Here is a 23,708-nt window from a genome sequence, read left to right as displayed (position 1 = left end):
CAGGTGAATAATACTGGAACTCACAAAGAATTAAATAAAACACAAGGGACCACAACACAAACACAAACATGATCAGGAAACAAACACAATGAGTAGCTCTAGAGCAGGCACTTATATACACAGATAATGAGGGTGTGAAAAGGGACAGGTGTGGACCATTACTAATTACACACAAGGGAAAAGGAAGTACAGGGAACAGGTGAGGGTAATTAAAAAGCACAAGGACTGAAACATTAGAAGACATTAGGAATATATGTGAAACATGACACAACTAAATGTAGCACCCCTAGTGCATAAGCACTGACGTGTGCGGTGAGTGGCAAAATATGTTCTTATGGTTAATGTATTTTGGTTTATGTGATCTGTTCCTTTCTTACTGCTATGGTAAAAAAAAACAAAAACATTGTATGTGATATGTTTGTGAGATGGTTTGTAATTGGTTAAATATATTGTCTGTCTATTGTTCAATAGCGGATTGGGGGAGAGGGGGAGCATGAGCGGGAGTGAGGAGAGTGGAGGTGGACGGACAAGAAAGAGGACTGTTTTTTTTTCTTTCTTGGGGCGATTTCGTGACGGGACATTTGGGGAGGAGTGAATATCGCTGGAGGGAGATGCTCAACAGGTCGACGGGACTGTGAGTAAGCAGTTGGGTTGATTTTTTTTTTAACATTTAAATTTTTTTTGGTCTTCCTCGCTTTCGGACTGAAACGAGTTCCAATGCGCGCCAACGCAACAGCAGCTGCCTAGACTGTTAATCGGTTGAGCACATACGAAGCAACTGGCTTCGTCAACTTTCAGTTGTGTTTTATCATTTCTTCTTTGTTTATCTTATGTTGGTATAATAAATGATGCAGTAACAGAAAGCTGGGCTTTACAGTATGTTTGATTTTAGCCAGTCTAATTGTAAATGTAGAAAAAATAGTAAGTTGTTTACTGGTGTATCTCCTGGGTTGTTTTTTTTGCTTGTTGGTAGTTACCAGGATGCTATTAACCTGCAGTTTTGCTTTGCGCCTGTACGTTGTGCCAGTTTTATGAACAATGTAGGAGAAGAGGTGAGTCCATTGGTGCCGGGGAGTAGCAAGCTGTTTACTACGGGTGTATTTTATTTTATTTTATTTTTTTGTGGATTTGGGCTACATAAAAAAAATAGACACGGTAGGGATAACCAGAAACAATGATACAAAAGCAAGGACCTGTACTGAAGAACATAACATGGGGAATACAAAACTAATAGCTAAAATGTCCAACATAGCTGACGATTATAGATGCACAGTGCTCAGCCACAGAATAAGCCCATTCAGCCACATGGCCGCCAGGGGGGCAGGGGAACACACTAGCAACAGAGGAGGGAGCTAAACCTAAGGAAACAGAGAAAGAACGGGATGGCCAGTGACACCTGTTGGCCAAATGAGAAAATGACCAACAAGGCAGAGACTGATCCTGACAGTTGTTATTGTGATTGTCATCCACTAATACGCTGATTGGATGACGCAGTCCATGATTAGTGCCATTGCCATGATAAATGCCGGGGGAGAAATGATATAGCCAACCCTTTTGCCTATCTCAAGGTACTGCCAGACGGTGGTGTTGTCCTGTGTTGTGACACAGAACTGGAGATCCTGGAAGTAAGCGTTGAACAGCTTTGCGATGGCCTCTGAGACACTGAAAAAGTTGAAAACTATACATAATGTCTCCTGAGTTACCAATGCAAAGGCATTAGCCAGATCTAGGAAATCCACATGTAGGTCTCTCAATTCATTCTTGGCAGTTTGCATCTGGTGCCAGATGGCATTCATGTGTTCCAGTCATCTTGAGAAACCACATATTCCTACATTCTGCACTGATATATCAACAAAGTTGTTGCACTGCAAAAATGCTCAGAGTATTTGGGCCACAACACCAAAGATGATCTTTCCTTACACATTCAGGAGATCGATCTGTCAGAACTGGTTGATTGTTGAGGAGTTTTCTTTGGGAGTACTCTACCGTCCCAGTGTGAATTCATTCCACTGTAGTCCGTATGTCCAGCAGACTACATGATGATGCTCATACTGAGAGAGTTGCCTGCACACCAGCAGAAGCGCAGATCACAACAGCTGTATTTGTCTTTTCATCCACTCCATCCGTCAAGCTGCCATTAGGAGTGAAAATATGAAAAAAAGTTCCCACTACTTTACTCTTAAAACATCAATGCAGTGAAAGAAAAGAAAAATCATTTTGCAGAAGAGCTGCCTATATTTTTATCCAGATGGAGTGCTGTCAGGATGTGTTCTTTGATCTCTGGGCTTCTTCGCCAGCGTGGGGTCATGCAGCATTGACCTCACCGTTTTGTTCGCTCCTTTGGTGTGGAGAAGAGATCTGAGAGGATCACATCTGACGGGAAGCATCTGACAAGGTTACATGACGGTACAAGCTCCGGAAATTCACCCCATCTCTTATAAGAGCAACCAGTAGTACATTGGTAAAGCAAAAAAAAAGTTAACCAGAGAAAATCAAGACACTTCCCTTCATTTATGCGGTCATTTGTTTGTTGAGCTTTTTTATATCTAGTTTTACTGAACAGATACCTTCATCCCAAGTAGCTGCTATACTGTTATATGGTGATGGAGTTAAGGTTCAGTAGAACAGGTAGAAATTTTGGGAAGTGCCTCACTGGGTTATAGGCTCTGATCCAGAATCACCACACCCTTATACAAGCTACAGAGATCAGAGCCAAAGCGTCGACTCTCTCAGTTTGGTGCTTGCAGCAAACCTCTGTTCGCCATACTTGTCTATTAGCCCCACACATAAGTCATTCCAAGGAGAAGGTTCCAGGAAAGAGTCACGTAATAACTGTCAAGTATAATCTCTTTGTTTTCACTTATCTTTCAATTTAATAAAATTATGACAGAGAAAAGTTATTCTTAAGTGGTCATTAAGGGAATGATTTTGCATTTAATAACTGAGTTTAATGCCTAGTTCCAAAATGTATTATTATTTGTTATATATGCAAATAGGAAATAGCAAATAATGATACAATAAATAGAAATTATTGGTAAAAGTGTGTTTAACTAGTTATCAATTGGCATTTATAAATATAGAAACGCATACTTAATATTGCGATTAGCATAATTATATGAAAATTCTCTTTTGAAGCATTTAGCTTTTATCTCAAAAACACTGATTTCAGTTTTATCTTTTAGTGTATTTATTATATAAACACATAAGAGGTAGAGAGTGGAACAAATGCTATTGAATGTTTTGTATATAAATCAGGCATAAATCTGATAAATTTGAACAGACACAACCTAAATGAGTGTTGCCAGATTACAAAACAGAAACTTATTAAATGAAGAAGGTGATGCAATCCATAGAAACTAGCAATTAGTTCAATAATTATAAATTGGCTTGAACTAATTGTATTTGACCTTACAATAGATATGCAACTATGTTAAACCTTTGTATGCATTTTTAAATAATTCGTTTTATTTGATGTCATGTTAGCCTAGTTAACTGCACTAATATGTCAAGATCAGGCAAAATTATCTCTATTTGTTTAAGAGGATTTTAAATGTGACTCCTGTTACACGTACTGTAAGAACATGAAACTGTGTTTTGCGTTTGCAAACACAAGCAGTACGCATGTTTCATTTAACAGCCTTCCATGCTTCACACAAGAAAGGTTCTGTTCAATATCGCTGATCACGTAAGTTATAAGTAATTCAATCTGCATAAGACTCTGTTTACCTTTTTCGCTATTAGTAAATTGTTTATTTCTTTACTGAACACCGAAAACACTGAAAAAGTTTTTTTTCTTCAATATTCTGCAGAAGGTCTGCAGATCTGATGGTATCTAACATGATTGCTTCTGTCAAACATGGTATTGTTCTTCTCAATGAGCTATATATTCTGACACTGGGGGCTCAAGCGAATCGCAGCCGCCGGCTCCTCACACCGCTCAGAATGACACAGTGCATTCTGCGCAGCAGACTCGGTGACCCAAAGTGACAACGGAATTACAGATTGTCACGACGCCAATATCGGGTACGGCTGAGTCCATATGTGGTTTGTGGTCACGTACCAAATTATTCCGCTCAGTGACAAATCCGACGTATTCATTTCAGGGTGCAGCTGGATTTAGCGACAGGGCCCATGCCGACTGGTAGACTTGGATTACGTTGTGCTGCAGATTCATCGCTTGGTCATTCTGAGTGACCATCGACACATGGCCACCCAAACCTAACAGACATTGAGATCTAATGTACTAGTCTCACTCATCTTGAAATACCATAGTGTCACATATCTTATGTAGTAACATATCTGGAGAAATGCAACAGGCCAGCTGGCGAGGATGGAAATCTGACCTTGGAACGTAGCTCATCCTGCACTAACGAGGGAATGAATCCTTTCTACTCGTCTGAGAATGTGCTGGACATTCCTGCCAATTTGTCAGCTAAACATTAGCTGTATGTGAAGCCCTGCTTGGAAAATGAATTTAATAATTCGTTTTATTCCACCCCCATAAAAAAACACAGTATTGTGGGAAACAGTACATGAGATCAAACTCTAGCCTGGCTAACGCCAGTCAGACTAACACCAGCCAGCCTCAATTCCATGATGTACTGTAGGAGGTTTTTGATTCGGAGCCACTGACTTAGCCCATCTAGCCATGCAGCAGCTCAGGAAGCAGGGGCACATACTGGGAACAGAACAAACGGGGTGGCCAGCAACAACTGCTGGCCAAATGGGGAAATGACAATACAGAACGGGGCAAGACAATCCTGTCCAATAGTGACATAATGATGAGGAATGGAAAAAGCAGGTTCCTTACAGATGGGGCTTTCCTATTCATTGTTATAAAGCCACTGTGCAGAGACACAGCAGGGAAGCATAACAAAAACTGTTTCCATAGGGGAAAAGTAAACAATAAACAGTAATCAGAGTCAGGATGGGTGTCAGAGTTTGGCCAGCTTTATATGGGGAGGGAAAGAACAGGACACATTGGTTTATACCATTAGACAGGTTGAGTAAATCTGCAAACAAGCCCAGTCAGTAGGCATCCCCTCCCAGAAAGGACACCTCCCTCCACCCTAGAGTGTTGTTAAAAAAAAATGCAATCTCAGAAGAGTTATCTCATGGGCTTCTGCTCAGAAGGTCAGACGGGGGCAGCCCTGCTCGTGTGGTATTAGATGAGGGCAGCTCCATAGCTTGCAGTTCACGTTCAGAGCTGCCCAGCCACGGCAGAGAAGAGCATAAACAAACATGAGGTAGGACAACCAGCCCCTTTATGTAGGCTAAGGCAAGATAATGTTGGCTAGGGAAGGCTGGTGTAAATTAGTATGTCATCAGCATAGACGTATTTGCTGTACATTAGTTGTCCCCATTGTCCTCTTAGACTGACAGTCCACATTTGCTGCAACCTGGGGTCAATCCAATGAAGGCCAACAGGTTTCTCATTGCTGATCCTTTGTTCGCCTCCTGCTGGCCTCCATATCATTCCTGTATCACAGGACTCTAGTATAGCTACAGCACAGAGCCAATCAATGAAACTCCCAGTTCAATATTTACAGACACCTAAGACCATTCTGCCTCCATGAGAAAGAATATCAGTAAGGGGACTTAAATGTGAAACCACATGCATTTGGAAATGTCACAGGAAAGTGACACTTCATTGTTTGTCCAACCAAAGAATTATGACAAGCAGGGTATTATTGTTAGCAAAAACAAAAAGTATTAAAAAACTGAAAATTAATCTAAACAAAAACCATAAATATCATCCGAAACTATCCGAAATTAAATACAAAGGAACTTTCTGTTACAATTTTAAAATACTATTTAGATCAAGTGATTTATCTTTAATTCCATTATTATGTGGAATATGTTTTGGCCAGTTTGAGCACATTTGTAGCCTATTTGTATTCAAATAGGATTCACTCCAAAAGGCAGACACATAAAACAGCTGTACAACTTTCAGTCTATCCCTAAAAATAAAATTGCTAAAACTTAAAAAGAAACTAACATTTGTAAAAAATTAAACCAAAATATAATTACACTGAAAATTAAATAAAACTAAACTGGTTTTCAAATGAAAATGGAAAAGAATATAAAAATAAAAACTAATTGAAAAAATCTAAGCTGCCTGATCGGAAGCAAGAGGTCAGGCTACCAGATTTAAGTCTTATTTAAGTCTGCCATAAGCCATTAGTAATATATCTTTAAACTATTTAATGTAAACAAAACACTCTTTCAGTCAGACACTCAGCACAGCTCTTTGGTATTCCATATATTCATGCCTTGGTTCAGCTTAGCTCTGTCACATTCAAAGGAATTGTTTAAAAACACCTGGATCTTTGTTAAAACAGCACCTCTGGGTATAAGGTAGGCTATTCTCTGTCCTTCTGGATGTATTTGCGATTTAGCCTCCTGTTTTATTCCCAAACAGTTGAGATTGAGATTTAGATGGTCCCCTCGAGCCCTTCAATGGGCATCTGTGGCCTATTGCTAAGAAGCCGCATTTTTTTCTACGACGTGTTTTTTTTTTTCTTTGTTTTGAACCTCGGAGCCCACCCGAGCCGTGCACTGGATCACAATTATTCCTCACCTTGTGTCCAAACTCCGAACTCCTCAAAAGTTATGCTCTTTTTAAATTCTATTCCAGCAATCACATTACAATATATATTCTGTTAAGTGTTAAACATTATTCCACCATTATTATTTTAAAGGCCATTATCCAAGGTGACTTACTGTTTAAAAAAATAATAATAAAAATGCAGAGCTTATCACTGTTCATGAATGCAGAGTACAATATAAATGCTGAATGTGCAACACAGTTTTAAAACTCCCAATGACTGTGCCTATGAATACAATACTGTAAAGCTAACGATAAAGCTAATAAAACCCAACAGTCACTTGGTTTAGATAAAAAAAAGAAGTGCAGTGCAGCGCATGGGGTCGTGGAGTCATTAAGTATCAGTTTGAAAAAGAAGAAAAGCGGGTAAACAGAGGATGTGTGTCGTGGTTAAAGGTTATTTGAGAGAAAATATGTGATCTCCCGTAGCCGAAATTGCACGAGTCATTGTATACGTCAGTGGTTCGACGTAAAGGACCACAAAGTCCTGGTGGCTTTTCTTGACAGGATTTCAAGTGCAATTTGAAAGACGGGGAGTATTTGTGGGTACGACATGATGGATATGAGTGTGCAAGTAAGAGGCTAAGGCTGTTAGCTAGAAGCTGGAGGGTCACTGGAAGCTTAGGCAATGTCTGCCTTGGCCAAACTAGGCATTTTATGTAATAAAATAAGTTGAAGTACTGTACATTATTTCATCACTATAGAAGACAGTGTTCCTACCTCGGGTGCATTGTCATCGTCGATCATTCGGTCCACAGTTGTAGCATCATGACCACTCTACATGCCTGAAGCAATTGAAGACAACCCTGGGAGGTGATCTGATCCTCCCACGGCAATTTCACAATTCAAGGGGTGTCCGATGGAGTGTGTGAAAGTGTGTGTGGGTGCTTCTCCTGTTGAGAGAGTTGGATCTCAAACCTAGAAGAACACAGGTCTATGATACAGAAGTGGAAAATTAATCCATAGCCAAGTTGCATAATTAATATTAAGTATTAGCCCAGACACCCATTGTCTAACCACTTAATTCCTATGTTGACGTGTCCACCTTCAATAACTAGACCAATTGAAATGATCACTATAGAGAAATCGTTTTGAAAAGGGCTCTACCCAAACTAGTGATGCACAAATAATAAGCTAGCATCCTATAAACCATTAGCAATCCCAGCAGGGAGATATGATAATGAGTGGATTTGTTTGAGATTGAAATATTTAGACTCTTGTATACATTGCTGGGTCATTACCTAAGAATTATGTGCATTTTATAAGCCAGTAACTGATAGAATATTTAAGGTCGTGTCTGAGAACTAGGGATGCTCCGATCAGGATTTTTGCCACCGATACCAAGTACCGATTTTTTGTCATGGTGATCGGCCGATACCAATGCCGATTTTGATGCTTCAAGCTTATATAACTGATATGTAAGCTCTCTGATCACCATTAACTTTTTTCCAGATAAAGTAATACTATAAATGTTGCCTTTGTTATATTTTTACAGTAATATATCTAATGTACAGTAACTATTGTTTTAACAGAGTACTAAATAATCACAAAGAAGTAGTAATAGTAATTCCACACCGGCGATGACATGACTGCGGCGCCAAAACATTTACGTCCCCACTCATCGTGTACGTCCTCACGCATTGACGTCATCAATTGTGATCGGTTCCTAAGATCGGCCAAGTTTAACGAGTACCGATCGAGTCATAAAATGTGATTATCAGCCGATACCGATCTTCGGCTGAACGATCGGAGCATCCCTACTGAGAACCAAACCAAAGTTTGTGGAGGCACCCTGAGCAACCATCAGAAATGTTACAGAGTAAGTGTGGCCTTCTATTCATCCATTTTTCATCTTACCTATTATGGTGTCAAGGTGAAGCTAAAGTCTATCCTGGATGAAATAGTGATTAAATATTTATATACCCAAGGCACAGTGAAGCAATGAGCTACATGAGAATCCTCTCTAGTTTCTGTTACTCTTCATTTATTGCCAATTCAGAGGTCCCCATCACTTCAATGACTGAGCAATTACTGATTAACTGCCAGGAAAAGCTTTTATCTAAATAGACTTAATTACCTTTATTGCATTTGTAGCCGTTCATTGGCATGAATAATGAATAATGAAAAGTTCACATTAAATCCACAGGTATGACCACAAGACCCCACATTGACAGTTGAGTCAACTAATTTCATACACATCCCTAAATTCTAAAAGCACAGTTGAGACATGATTGTATTTGATGGTGTCCTTGTGCCCTAGAGCAAATACGGGATTCTCAAAGGTCCCAGGACCATCAGGGATCCCCTTTGCTGAGGGATTTCTGCGATTCAGTCTTCTTACCTATATTCTGGACACGCCATGTTGATGTGAGTTTAGCTGGTATCACAATGAACAACCACCTGGAGCGATATGAGCAATGCAACATCTTGGCATGCAGATCCTTAAAGTCAGGTCTTGGTGACAAAGCCTTGGAATTCAAATGTAAATGCGGTGTAGCGACATCATATTCACACATGCGTTTTCTAGCTATTTGATGTCTCCAGAGAGTCTGTCAAGGGCCTAAGCTTCCACATACAAGCAAGAAGTGATATCTTTACACTGGAGGCATACAAAATGAACACAGTCAACTGATACGCAAGTATAGCAAGGATTGTAATTTCTTTTGAAAGGCTTGCCTGAGAAGCTCTTTGTCATGACTGTTTTTTAATATGAATTTTGTGCTCAGCTCAACTCATTTTTACTTTTGCTCTGAAAGTAGCGTGACAAAATGTCGGCCCTGATTTGAACCGTCTGCTCTTCCATCATGTGTGAATTTTAAAAGCTACTCTTTCTGAGTGCATTTTTTGCACTCTGTCAAAATGTCACACTACATGTAGTGATGTTGGTGTAAAAGAACATAAATGCTGCATTCCTACTGTCTTTACATCGTATAATGGAGGAAACAGCCCTTTGTGTACTGTGATAGGATCTCTAAGCAATTGTATTTATTTATTACCCATGTTTGTAACCTGCTTGTTTATTTATTGGGAAGATAAATGGAGAGGAAAATCATACACTGTAATGATGTTTTTAAATATAACATATCATAAATTATACATAACATATGATAATGTTATCAACATATCATAATCTGGGCTGTGATTTTGTAAGGCAAATACTGGAAAACACACACACAACCATGCTTGAATAAACCAAAAGGTTAAAGATTTTAAAAATTCATGTATATTAATACAGATTTTTTTCTTTTAACTAAATGATGTTTAGGCAAAGCTTAGGTCTTCTTATTCATTATCATTAATATTGTTTATTTCTTTTCTACTAGTTTTTATTTCTTTTGCTTTGGGCCAATGCAATTTGCAAACTATACATTTCTACTAGGTTAGGTTGGTAATTTATATGGAATTAAAACTTTCTTTTTGGATCAGTCCAATATTGGTTATGTCTCCGATAAAACTCAATCAGAAATGAGCAAAGTAAAGAAGCAGAGGTAATGATAATGATCAGGTGGCCATGCTTGTGAGTATGTGAGTACTTCAGAGTACTGTTTAGTAATCATCTAATTATCTTGGCCTCTCTTTGAATAAATAAAAATGGGGGATATCAATTGAAATTGCTCCTCACTGTGGTTTATGAACAATACACAATCAGCTTGTTGTGACGTTTGGTTCATTATGCTAAATTTATTTTAGAAAAATGAAAACGTTGGGTAATCCAGCACTGTTAAAGAATTAAATGGATCTTTAAATGTTTAACATCTTTTCTTCTGCCTGAAACTGAGAAGATTGCAAAGCTGTGAGCACAAATCATAGCGAGTCATAATCCTCTGTTACAAATGCTTTTGTTGTCGTTGTTGTGACGACTGGAAACATGCAATATCTCTCAGGTTACAAATATTACAAGACCATTACTCATTGTGCACAGAGGTGACAATACCACAAAGGTCTTTGTGATTTTATATTTACAATATCAGATTACTTAATGGGCTCCTAATAATGCAACACTTGTTTTTACACTAAGGGTTCATTAATTCAGAAACACACATTCACTGAAGTTCTGCAGACAGGATCAGTGTTACATAGTCCATGCTGACTAGGGGGGGGGCAGTATTGTTGCTTCTGACCGCTATGTTGGGTCCTTGAATTGTACCCTTGCCCTTTGTGCATGCAGTCACTCTAATGTTATGCAGCTTTCCTTGGAGTACTCCAGACATACAGACATACTATGCACTTAAGTAATTTGATGCCTCTGAATTGTCCAAAGTGCATGGCTGTGTGTGCGCTATGATGTGATAGGTGCCATGTTCATCCATCACCCTGTACTGGATAAGCACTTGGATTATGGATGAATGTAGATGCTGAGTATGAGTTATTAGTAAGATAAGGTTTTCGCAAAAGGAAACATAATCGGGAAAGATCCTTTGCCACAACAGGGTCCTAATTTATATACAGGCCTCATGCTTCTTATACATTCTTGCATCTTTTCTTTCTCAGATTATATTCTATGAAATGCAAAGAATGCAAAATTTAAGTGAATAACTAGTTTGTTATACTGTAAGTTTAATTTTATTTGATGTGATTTTTCTTTGAACTAAAGAGCATCTTACCTAAATAATTAAAGATAACTTCAAGTAAATGCGGATAAGTTAAAATTAGAACTTCAAGGTACTGTAGCACACAACAAAGGTTCCCCTCTCTCTCTCCCTCTCTCTCTCCCTCTCTCTCTCACTCTCTCTCTCACACACACACACACATAGTATGAGGACACAATGAAAAAAATGGTTTGTAGCGCATATAATAGAAAACTCTTCCCCACAAAATTATTTATTCATGAGGTACGTTCTTGTGGTGGCTTTTCATTAGGCTAGATTAAAATGTTCCACTCCTGTGCTCTCCAAGATTGTCTCAGTATTTGGTCAGCATTGTCATGCAAGCATGAGGGGCATCGTCCATTTGTTAAGGACAAGACACCATTCTCCCCAATTCTCTGACAGATTTGATTGAAAATAAAAACAGTATCTTGAGATTTACAAAAAAATGCAGGCTGTGTCACCTATTCTGAACAGCTGCTGGAAATTCAATTCACCAAAACTCATCAGCATAATAGGATGTAATACATTATCTGAAAAAACAGCTGTGGGATATCTAGCTTTCACAAGTAAGCAATAATATGTTATTGTTAGTAGCATTAATATTCACTGGATTCTCTAAATAATAATCTCAACATTCTATTTTTATTGAAAACATTTCAATGAAAAATGCAAAAAAAAAACACAAAGAAACTCTTCATAAAACATAGAATGGACTCAAGCTTGGTAGTGAACGGCATAATTGCATTTACATAATTCAGAATCACTGAGCTTGTTATTTCAGCAGTGTCCTCCTCAGGTCTTAAGTGATCGTTTTTATTATTTATGTTCGAGGTTGAAATCTTAAAGGATTTATAAAACGAAGCGCAAAAAGTTGGGCATAAAACTGAAAAGTAAAATAATTTTAGAATTTGAAGAAGTTCCGTACCAAAGCATCACACAACACATATCAAAGAGTGTTTCGTCTTTTGTTACTGGGACTTATTAATTGTATTACATAAGTACTGTATGTTAATGATCTGTAATGGACTGGCATCCCATCCAGAATGCTGCTGTCTTGGGCTTCCAAGACTAAGCTCAGACTTACAGGGCCTAGTATAAGATATTTGGTTATGAAATTAGATGGAGGAGTGGGTGGGTGTGATTTGTTCTTATATACCTCTGGACTTCATTTCTCTTATTTACTTATAAATAAAATACATTTATTTTTCACAGCATGACTTTTTGTGTTATTTCTGAAGATCAACTTTGTTCCCTTCCGTAACAAAGACCTCCAGCTAAAGAAAAGTATCTGCTTTTTTGGGATTTGTGTGGCTACTATTTTCAAAAAGTTTGACTTAGTTGATTCACTTTGTGCCACCTTATTGCCACCTGGTAATTTTCTCTGATTTGTCATCATTAGTAAATATTCAAAATGATTCACCCAAATGGAAAAACACATTAAATATTATGTCAAATCAATTTAAACTGCATTCAGGCAGAAACAAATCTAATTTTCTTGTGTTGAATAAGTCTGGATTTGGAGCAGAAAAGAAAATGTATACTATTCTAGCATTTTACAAACCTTGTGTAAAAATAAATATTGAATCAACTTCTATATACTTAATATGTGACTTCATATTTAACTGAAAAATAAAATCTGTAATAAAAAGAACATCCATCTCTACTAACCATTTATCCTGGTCTGGCTGTAGGTTGATAAAACTATGGTACATTCAATTTTATTCATTCATTAGTTGTAATTTTTGTTTGCTTGTGTGTTGACTTATAATTCCTTGACAATAAAAAGGTAGAGTGAGTGAAGGAATATTTATCATCAAACCAACAATACACAGACACCTATATTTGATACACTCATTCGAATGATTATTCCATCCATCCACATGAACAGGACACAAGATGGGATGCGAATCCATTGCAGGGCACAGATACACACAGATGCACACTCTGTGGAAGCTGGAGTACTCAGAGGAAACCACAGTGACAGTGACACGGGGGGAAACTTCCAAACTCCACATACTTAGAATGAAGTCGCTGTTCCAACTCCTAGTCGCGGAAATGTGAAGCTTCATTTCTGCCTACTGAACCATGTTGCTGTCCGCAACCAATCACTATGTATTCATGTTTTCTTGACCAGCACTGAACGCACGCAGACTAACACTATTTAGCTATTTTCCTGGTACCTGTGTTCATAAGCCCCGTTGCATAAGAGGAGTTGACTTTGCACCGGTCTAGATGGCACAGACAGTCTGCGTGCATGGATGTTAAAGGCAGTGGTCGAGTTGTAAAAATATTTCATGGATGATGGTGGGGCACAACTCCGGTGGGGGTCCCACAATTAAATGTGTCAAATACATTGTGTTTTGTTCAATTGTGTGATATGGTTGGTAGATTTACCTACACGTGACTGAGAATATGCAAGACAGTTTTGGGGGATGGTGGGGGTGTTGTATTTTCCAAGGGGGTGGTTTTTGTCCGTTTTTCCGCACCGGGATACCGCATCCGGATAAAGGTCATTCCGCTAAGTGGTGGTGTGCTGAATGGATCCAGTTCCCGTGATGTAAAGCACTTATACTGGCACGTCTTCAGCGGACGTCACCCTCACAGAAAAGCACTTCAGGGAGCTGAGGAGAGGCACCGTAACTGCATGAGTCATTACCATTAGCGTCCTTATTAGCGTCCGCCGCAGTAATTTGTTTTTCCCCCAAAACCGGCATGATTGGGGGCAGCCAGCGGGCAAGGCTGGCAGGGCTGCCAGGCTCATTATGTGGGGAAACAGATGGGAGAGAAATTGCCTGTCCCAGCTCCCCATGCTCACTCATGCCTACACATCACTTCCCTGTGGTCTGCTGCTCGTCATGTTTAAGGAAGGCATCCATTTCCTTTGTTTATTGTATCAGGTGTTATCTACATTATTAGTTTTATCTGTTCACTTATACAGTTGGGTATTTATCAATGTAGCCCTGTGTATGGGGATTAGAACCTATAACCTAGTGAAATTATTTCACCAATCATTATAATATTAGTAGGAGAGATGAAAGCAAGCTATCAATCACTGGCCAACTGAACGGGATTCAGCAAAGTACCCAAACAAAGAACATTAAACCTGTCAGTGACTGACAGCTTTTGACAAGACCACCCACCGTAGGCTTTGAAATGAACACATGCTGTCCGTAAAAACCGATGCAAAATCTGTTCATTTTTTTTATGGATAGCAAAGTACTGTTTTTGGCTCTTTTTGGGGCATTTGATATTTTTAGGAGAAATCCAGGTCAATTTCTACTGAATGTTTTTTGTTTTTTAAATTTAGAATAAGAGTAACACTAAAATACACTGCTTTGTTTTATAAAAAAAAAATGCAGTTACATTAAACAGTAACTGAAAAAAAATTATAATCATAAGTTACAATTGTCTTTAGCAATATTGCGCTGTGAGGCCTCAGTGGCTGCACCATTAGGGAAGGTTCTAGAATAAGTCTATACTAAAGCCTAACTAAAGGACGCTAACCCTTCATGGTGCAAGCTGGGTTTCGTCCATGACTTAAACAGGCTAATGCTAAACAAGCATTTGGCAGTGTTTGCGTTCTTGCTATTGGATCATTTTCACAGCACTCCGTCCTGGGAGAAGGATTGGTGAGGGAGCTCATCTTGCAGGTGCTGCTTTCATTCGGCTCAATTAACATCCTGGACTGTCTCCCGGTCGTGCCTCAAATGCAGCTCAATGGAGATTTGATTGTCACTGACTGAAAGCCAGTCCCCATTTACCGTTAACCGGATCGATTAAAATCGCAAACGCTGAACATGGCGCCGGAGCCATTTGGTCCCCGTGCAAAAGCATTTCACATTGTTTATCCCCGTGAGTCGCGAAACATGGTCATAAGGAACCGATTAACATTTCACGCCCTCAGTGAAACCAGCTGCAGAAGCTGCTCGTGTAATTTGCAAAAGACTCGGTTGCATATGATGGTCGAAAATATACTAAAGCAGCAAGAGAATCACATTGCGTCATAAATTAGCTGATCTGTTGACTTACTTCATTGCACTTGGATTAGATGGTTTCCACCTCAGGTTCCAGGGGCAACCATTGAATATAGATGTGCAAAACTGCAAGCCGTGTGAATCACACTGAATATGACTAAAGAGACCGATTACAAGCAGTTTAGGGTTACTGTTGTGTGACAAACAGTTTAGGCTTTACTCTCTATTATTTTTGTATTCAAAGCTAGGTTTTGTATTCAAAGCTAGTGTGACAGGAAGCCCTGAGCTTATTCCAGGAAGCACACAGTCCAACAAAGGGGACAGTCATGCCTAGATGCCAGTCCACTTATGCAAAGAATCCAATTAACCTGAACCTTATTATTTTTACACTGTAAACTTCACATATAAAGAGAGGGAATGAAACTCACATCCCTGCAGGTGTCAGGTCACCAAATACGGAGCTCCATTCCCTTCCTTCTAGGGATTATTTTACTCACAAAGGTGTGCTTCCCTGTAACTACATTTGTGCTGAAAAAAACATCAATATAGCATCTGGAGGAGTAAATAAACCAAGAATTGCATTATGCAGACACTGCACATACTGTATGACAATAGATTGCTTGAATCTTGAATCAAACAGAAGTTCAAACCTCCTTTTAGATTCTCATGTGGGACCAGCTCTATTGACGGTCAGTTTCTCAGCTTGTCACGTGTGTAAGTCAGCTGGGGTTTGGGAATGAAAAGCAGTCGATACAGAAATGTGACGAGAAGAGTGGCTGGGTCCCTCCCTAGGGAAGGTCTCCCTGTAACTCAAACCTTAAACCACAGCTCATTTGTGACACGTCAACAGCCTCTTTTGACCAGGCCACACACAGCCATAGTGCATTATTGGCATTTTTCAGAAATGTTTCCATACAGTTTTATCCCATCCGAACTGAAAACTCAGGGTGAAAGGGGATAATTGCTAATATTTCCCAGTGTGGTGAACGATAATCACATAAACCATTCAGGCATCCATCTATTTTCCAGGACTGCTTATCCTGTTCTGGGTCACAGAGGTGGCAGCACCTTTGGGCCCAAGGCCAGGAACAGCCCAAGATGGGACACCAACCCACTGCAGGGCACATGCACGCATGCAAAATTTGGCAGCTCAGATTAGCCTTAGCATGTTTTTTGGACTGGGGATTGGGGGGGGGACGGGACTGGATACGTAGAGGAAACCCCATGACAACACAGGGAGAACATAGAAACTCCACACACAGAACTGGCAAAGACTCAAACCCAGATCAGAGAGGTGTGAGGTGACAGTGCCAACCACTGCACCACCGGTCAAGCATGTCAGTTGTTTAAAATAAGAATAGAGATGCTAATAAAAATGATAAATCTAAAATAATTATAAATAGCCTCACATTGATGCAGACATATGCAAAAACCATTTAACAAAGCAAATGAAAGATTTCAATCATAATTATATTCGGATGTATACTATTGTGCGCTTTCAGATGAGTTAATGACTAAATAGATTGTGATTCTAAATAGATACATGGTTACAGATTACAGAAAACTACATTATTAACTAATGACAAAGACCAATCATAAGCACATAAAGGCATTGTAAGAATTTTAAAAGTTCATCTTTCTTATTTTTTTCATTTCAGTAATTTTAGGTGATTTGACTTTAAGAACTTTAAGGACTTTTAAGCACAGATGGAGAATAATGACACAATTTTTCCTCACGGACAGGAACAGTAAGTGCAGCGGTGTGGAGGAGCCTGGCGTGAACAATGCGAGTACAAGCTGCCGCTGCATCTGCCTGTCTGTCCCTGCTCCTGAAGGCTTGTCAGCTTTCCATGAGAGTGTCTTTGCAAAATCTCCTCCCCCACCATGAATGCATTATAGCAAAGCATTAGTCTCTGCAGGGAGGACAATGTCTTACAGCAAATGAGCTCAGGTGTGGATCCATTAATCGGTCAGACTTTATATTATGCATGTATGTGCCCTGCGATCGACTGGCATCGTGTATCCTTAACCTTGTGCCCAGTGCTGCCAGGGGTAGACTCCAGGCTGCCCACCCATCCATGCTGTACTAGATAAGCAATTGAAAGATGGATGGATGGATGGAAGGATGGATTGTTTTCTATCTATTCATCCATCTTCTGTACCTGGTTGTCTTATGCAGGGTTCAGTATACAACAGGTAGAAAAAAAAATAACAGTAATACCACTGAAAGAACTTAGAACTGTGAAGTAACTGAATCACAATCACAAACACGTACAGAGGTGAGTCATATTAGGTTGAATGCCAATTAACAGTGAATGTCGGCTATAAAAGAAGTCGTATTGTGATATGTGACAACTTTGTTCCAAACAAAGTGCCAGAAATGTAGGTGCACTGGTCATAAGACGACATTTCGTTAATGTGTCAAGGAAAACAGTCTCAAAAGCCATGACTGAATAGGTACATAGACACATTGCAACAGACGTCATGAGTCAAAGATCAGGGATAGACAGGGACATATAACATTGCTAAAGTATAGCCTCGAAACTTACTCAAGAATTGAATTATTCCTCAGTTACCGAGCTTCAATAAAAACAGTACGCTGAGATCTTCACAAAGCTGGCCTTTATGGGGGGGCTCTCATTTGGAAGTTGCTTATATTCAAGGCCAGTCTAGAAAGACTCACTGCAAGTTTTAAGAAGCATAACAAATTAGTCATCTCAACTCACTGATTTCCTTACATTAGCATATATAGTACATACAGAAAGTCAGAGGATGCCTTCAACCCGCGATGTCTGTGGCCAGTGATTGGACATGGTGGGGAGCCATACCATTATGGGCAGCCATGGTATGGAAGTCACTGGGTCCAAGGTCTGCTCTGCACAGTCGTATGAGGCTATTTTACAAGACAGCTTGCAGCCTGCGGTGTTGTTCCTCCATACACGCTGCTAAACACACACACACATATTAGAGCTTAGATCGGGCCCAAAAAATTAAACCCGATACTACCCGAGCCCGTGCACCTTGTGTCCGAGCCCGACCCGGTCCGACACATTAAGAACATAAGAACATAAGAAATTTACAAACGAGAGGAGGCCATTCGGCCCATCAAGCTCGTTTGGGGAGAACTTAGCTAATATCTCAGAGTTGTTAAAATCTTATCTAGCTCTGATTTAAAGGAACCCATGGTTTTAGCTTCCACTACAATAGCAGGAAGACTATTCCATACTCTGACTACACGCTGTGTAAAGAAGTGCTTCCTCAAATTTGTTTTAAAATGTTCTCCCGCTAATTTCCACTTATGGCCACGAGTTCTAGTATTTAGACTAATATTGAAATAGTCATTTGGCTGAACAGCATCCAGACCCGTTAGAATCTTATAGACCTGAATCATATCCCCCCTTAGTCTCCTTTGCTCAAGGCTGAACAGATTCAGTTCCGCTAACCTCTCCTCGTAAGACATTCCTCTAAGACCAGGAATCATTCTCGTAGCTCTTCGTTGCACCTTTTCTAAGGCAGCAATGTCCTTCTTGAGGTATGGTGACCAAACCTGCACACAGTATTCTAGGTGGGGTCTTACCAAGGAATTATATAAGTGTAACATCACCTCCCTTGACTTAAACTCCACACATCTAGAGATATAACCCAACATTCTGTTCGCCTTTTTTATTGCTTCCCCACATTGGCGAGAGTGGGACATGGAAGCATCAACATACATACCGAGATCTTTCTCGTAATCAGCTACCTTTATTTCAGTGGAACCCATAAAATATCTGTACTGTATATTTCTGCTCCCTGCATGGATTACCTTACATTTATCTGTGTTAAATTTCATCTGCCAAGTATCAGCCCATTCGCTAATTAAATCCAGATCCCGTTGAAGCCTCTCTGCTGCTAGATTAGTATCTGCTACCCCGCCCACCTTAGTGTCGTCTGCAAATTTAACCAGTTTACTGTATGTATTCGTGTCAATATCATTAATGTAAATTAGGAACAATAGTGGTCCTAAAATTGAACCCTGCGGTACCCCACTATAAACGGAGGCCCACTGTGACATAGTGCCTCTAATAACTACTCTCTGCTTCCTATCAGTTAGCCAGTTTTTGATCCAAGCTGCCACAGTTCCTAAAATTCCTGCAGCTTTAAGCTTTAACAAGAGCCGTTTGTGGGGGACAACATCAAAGGCTTTCTGGAAATCTAAGTAAATCACATCGTAGGCCTTTTTGTGATCAATTTCACTTGTAGCTTCCTCAAAGAACTCAAGCAGATTCGTTAAGCAGGATCTACCTCTCCTAAATCCATGTTGGCTATCCTTTATAATGTTATTTGCATCTAGGTAATCTACCATTTTCACTTGAATTATAGCTTCCATTATTTTTCCAGTAATGCTAGTTAAACTGATTGGCCTATAGTTTGCTGGATTACTTCTATCCCCTTTTTTGAATATGGGTGTTATATTAGCATGCTTCCAATCTGATGGTACCACACCCGCAGATAACGATTTCTGGAATATTAAAGTCAAAGGTTGGCTAATAATATCCCTCATCTCTTTCAAGACTAAAGGTAAGATGCCATCAGGCCCCTGCGATTTATTTATTTTGAGTTTAGCTAGGCTTAGTATCACATCAACCTCAGTTATACATATATTGGTCATAGACGATGCTGTATTCGTATTAATTGGTGGTAAATTACTTGTGTTCTCTATTGTGAACACCCTTGAAAAATAATCATTAAACTCGTTTACCATATCAATTTCGTTATCAATTATAAGGCCCTTACTATCCTGCAAATTAGTGATTTCAGCTTTTAGTGCTCTCTTGGAGTTAAAATATTGGAAGAAACCTTTACTGTCATGCTTAGCCTCCAATGCAATTTTTCTTTCTACATCCCTCTTTGATAGCCTAATGTCATTTTTTAACTCTGCCTGTAGACTTAGATACTCCTGCTTGATTTTGAAATCATTAGTTATTTTCCAGTTGTGGAACAGAGCCCTTTTCCTCCTGACTTTATTCTTAATTTCCTTAGTAAACCACCTTGGTTGTCGTTTCCTAGATTTAGTTTTGCTGGAAACAGGTATGAAGTCCTCTTGCACTTGCAACAATGTGCTTTTGAAAAATTCCCATGCCTCTTCAACTGTTTTGCTATTTAACTCTGTCCAGTTTACAGTTTCTAATTTCCGTCTCATACCATTAAAGTTAGCCTTCCTAACATTGTATACTTTTAATTTAGACTTTGCTCTTCGGACACTAAAATTAACCTCGAATTTAACCATGTTATGATCACTACCGTACAATGGGTCTAAAACCTCTAATTTTCCAATCCTATCCTGGTTATTACAAAAAACGAGATCAAGAAGGGCTTCTCCCCTGGTAGGAGTATTAACAAACTGAGTAAAAAAACAATCCTGTACTAATTCCACCATCTCAAGTTCATTTACAGAAGAGCCAGAGACTGTGTCCCACTGTATCCCAGGTAAATTAAAATCACCCATAACCACCACATCATTTTTATTACTCATAATCCTGATATCATCATATAATATTCTGCTTTCCTCTACAGCTACATTAGGTGCCCTATAACAAACCCCGACAATTAGGCCATTAACTGTAATTATGAGCCCGAGCCAGATTTAAACCCGACTATTTTTTAATACGTGATCCGTTGTAACAGACGTTCTCAACTACAATTCTAAGTTGTTTGAACTACAGAAATTAGTTTAGATTTATCTTAATGAAAAATGCAACAAGGACGAAGCATGTAAACTGCATTGTTTGTTTATTCAGAATGGATCGCAAATAGATCCGAATGAAAAAAAAACGTGAACAATGATAAACACAGAAAATGAACAAGTAATTAACTTTGGATGGCATATTTAATAAATATGATAACTTTAAGTAAAGGGTTAAGAAAAAGGTTAAATCCTTCCGTAAGCAGCCAACGAGGTATGTGTTAATTAAGTTTTAGTTAAGTTTGTTGTATTTAGCCATGTAAATGCTAACTGAGGTTCGTGTTAACTGTATATGAATTCTCTAAGCTGTCTTTATTGTTATTTATGTTTATATTTCATTTGAATTTCAATGTTTGTTAGCTAATATTGTAAGTAAATGTGCTTGATTTTGTGTTTCCGTATCTGTATTTAGTTCTCACGTCTGCCATGATGGTGATAATAACGAAGCCACTGTCTTTCGAATAAACCGTCGGCTCAATTAAATGCAAAGGACTCTTGTGCTCGTGTCTTACGGGAGGGAGCTACATTTATAATTATGGCATAGCTCTCCACCCAATTAGGCTAATTAAGTAATGATTTAAAAAAAAAAAAAACACACACAAATGCTTGATCATGGCCCCGCCCGGCCCGGCCCGGCCCGGCCCGAAGATAGTGGCAGGAAATATCGGCCCGACCCGGCCCACGGGTCGGGTCGGGTCAAGTCTGGGCTCGGCCTCGGGCAGAGAATCTAAACTCTAACACATATACACACACACTACTGTATATACGTCTGTGTGTGTCTGTGTGTGTTGCCTGGATGACCATGGATCAGAGATCTATTTGCTTCAGGGAAGGGGGGGGGGGTTAAGGTAACAAACTGAATTACGTTACGGTGTTGAATTCGTTGACCAGATTGTGTGATATGGTTATCCAACAGCAGTGGCTGGGCAGAGTGACAGAAATCAAATTCTGCTAGATATTTCTACATTGTTTTTCTTAAAATGGTGCACGAGTGCCTGACTGCGGAGAATAACTCTGATGGACAAAGCTGAACGTAATATATCCAGACACCATGACTGTTTGGGCAAAGGAAAGTGACAGTTTACACCAAATCATCACAGAGCATTAGGAGCTTCTCATCGTATCATCATCGTATCACGTCAGTGGTACCTGTAGGTGATGACAGTTCCTCTGCAGCTGCAGCCTGCCCCATGAATTAGGTGCACAGTGGATCACAAGGTCAGGGACAAGCACTTGTATATTATAAAGACCCTCCAAAGCAGCACAGAGTGTATTATGTTTGTGAAGTTTCATATGATTACATTTTCTGGTCCCAAGGAAAATCAGTAGCAAATAATGAGTTTGACCGACAAAATGTATTTTCTTTGAGGCCACCACAGTTAAAAGGAAGTTTTTCTTGAAGTATTCAGGTACATTATATCTGCTGAGCGAACACCTATTTTCTGAATGAGAAGGCTATTCCAGAAGAGGTACTTAGACACAGAAGGTCATGCAGCAGAGACCACGCAAGGTCATAGTGTGATTCTTAGTTATGCACTAAAGCGTAATACTTTTTTGATTGATCCCCTCTAACTGACGTGTGTTACTGACACCATTGTTCTAGGGGGCTGACATGCATTTATTCATTGCTACTGTATAACCTGCTGTACTGTTTGCTCTACTGCATGGATGGAAGGGTCATTTAATGTCATGTTACAGTGAATGCTGTCATTGTCATGTCTCCCCATGACCAGATAAAAGAATGAGGACCACAGATTATGGTCACATCAAAGAAATTGATTAAGAAAATCAGGACACTGTAGGTTTAATGGATCTGTCCCAGTTAAGATCTGTTAAATAAAACTGCAAAACTGGAACTAAATAAGACATAGAATTAAACTGATTCAACTCAAACTGTCAAAGCAAACCCTACAATGGCTACATTACGCTCTTCCTCTTTCAAGCCTCCTGGCCCATTAGCTACTTGACCCAAGCAGACACAAGGCGCAGGAAATGAATTTCATTCAATGACGCAAAAGCTAGAAAACCTTCAACTACCAGCTCACTACGTGCCAAAAGCCATACATACAGTGTGAGTAGAAATGTGTCCTCTTACTGAAAGATACTGTACAGTTTGTTCCTTGTTGTTACATGCTTGCATTAGGCAACATTTCTAAAAATGTATGAAACGTCAGTGCATATGGCTTTTTAAAAATACAGCGGAAAAGAAAAGGCAAAAGTAAACAGAAACCGAAAATAAATGAAGTGAAATGTAACTCATCGTCCTTAACCCTCATCCTACCGGCTTTTGAAAATAGTCACATCGATGTTTATTTGAATTCAGGTGGATGCAAAAAGTGTACGGATATCAAGTAAGTCGACGCACCTTCTTCCAGATCATGCTTTTTAGGATTACAAGTAGAGTATACAGTATGTAAACTATTGTCATGAAGTTGATCTGATCATATTTTTTCCCAGTGTACAGGACCCCCATGTACTGTTGCTTGCCACTGACATACAGTTGTCCCTCCGTATCCACAGGGATTGGTTCCAGGACCCCCCCATGGATACCAAAGTCCGCTGATGTTTATATAAAATGATGCAGTATTTGCATGTAATTTACGCACATCTTCCCCTACACACACACATCAACACCCAAAACTACACATCACTTAATTTAGTGCAGTGCTCAGCACTTGAGAAATTCAAGTTTTGTATTTTTTTTTTTTTAAACTATTTCGGATCCTCGGTTGGTTGAATACGCAGATGCGGAACCTTCGAAAACGGAAGGCCAATAGTGCCCAGATAATCAATCACACCTCATTTGCAACTTC

The 23,708-nt window shown here is 39.4% G+C and overlaps 1 long non-coding RNA gene across 1 annotated transcript in view; it reads left to right on the top strand.

Annotated features, from left to right (window-relative positions):
- Window positions 1-210: 210 nt before the first annotated feature.
- Window positions 211-23,708, top strand: part of LOC140587691 (uncharacterized) — a 41,160-nt gene continuing 17,662 nt past the window's right edge. The window contains exons 1-2 of the long non-coding RNA XR_011989369.1: window positions 211-312; window positions 472-634. This is a non-coding gene — a long non-coding RNA (uncharacterized lncRNA). The remainder of the gene's footprint in view (window positions 313-471; window positions 635-23,708) is intronic.

Source organism: Paramormyrops kingsleyae, chromosome 2, assembly GCF_048594095.1.
Source record: "Paramormyrops kingsleyae isolate MSU_618 chromosome 2, PKINGS_0.4, whole genome shotgun sequence".
NCBI lineage: Eukaryota > Metazoa > Chordata > Actinopteri > Osteoglossiformes > Mormyridae > Paramormyrops > Paramormyrops kingsleyae.
This window is presented reverse-complemented; position numbering and strand designations above follow the sequence as displayed.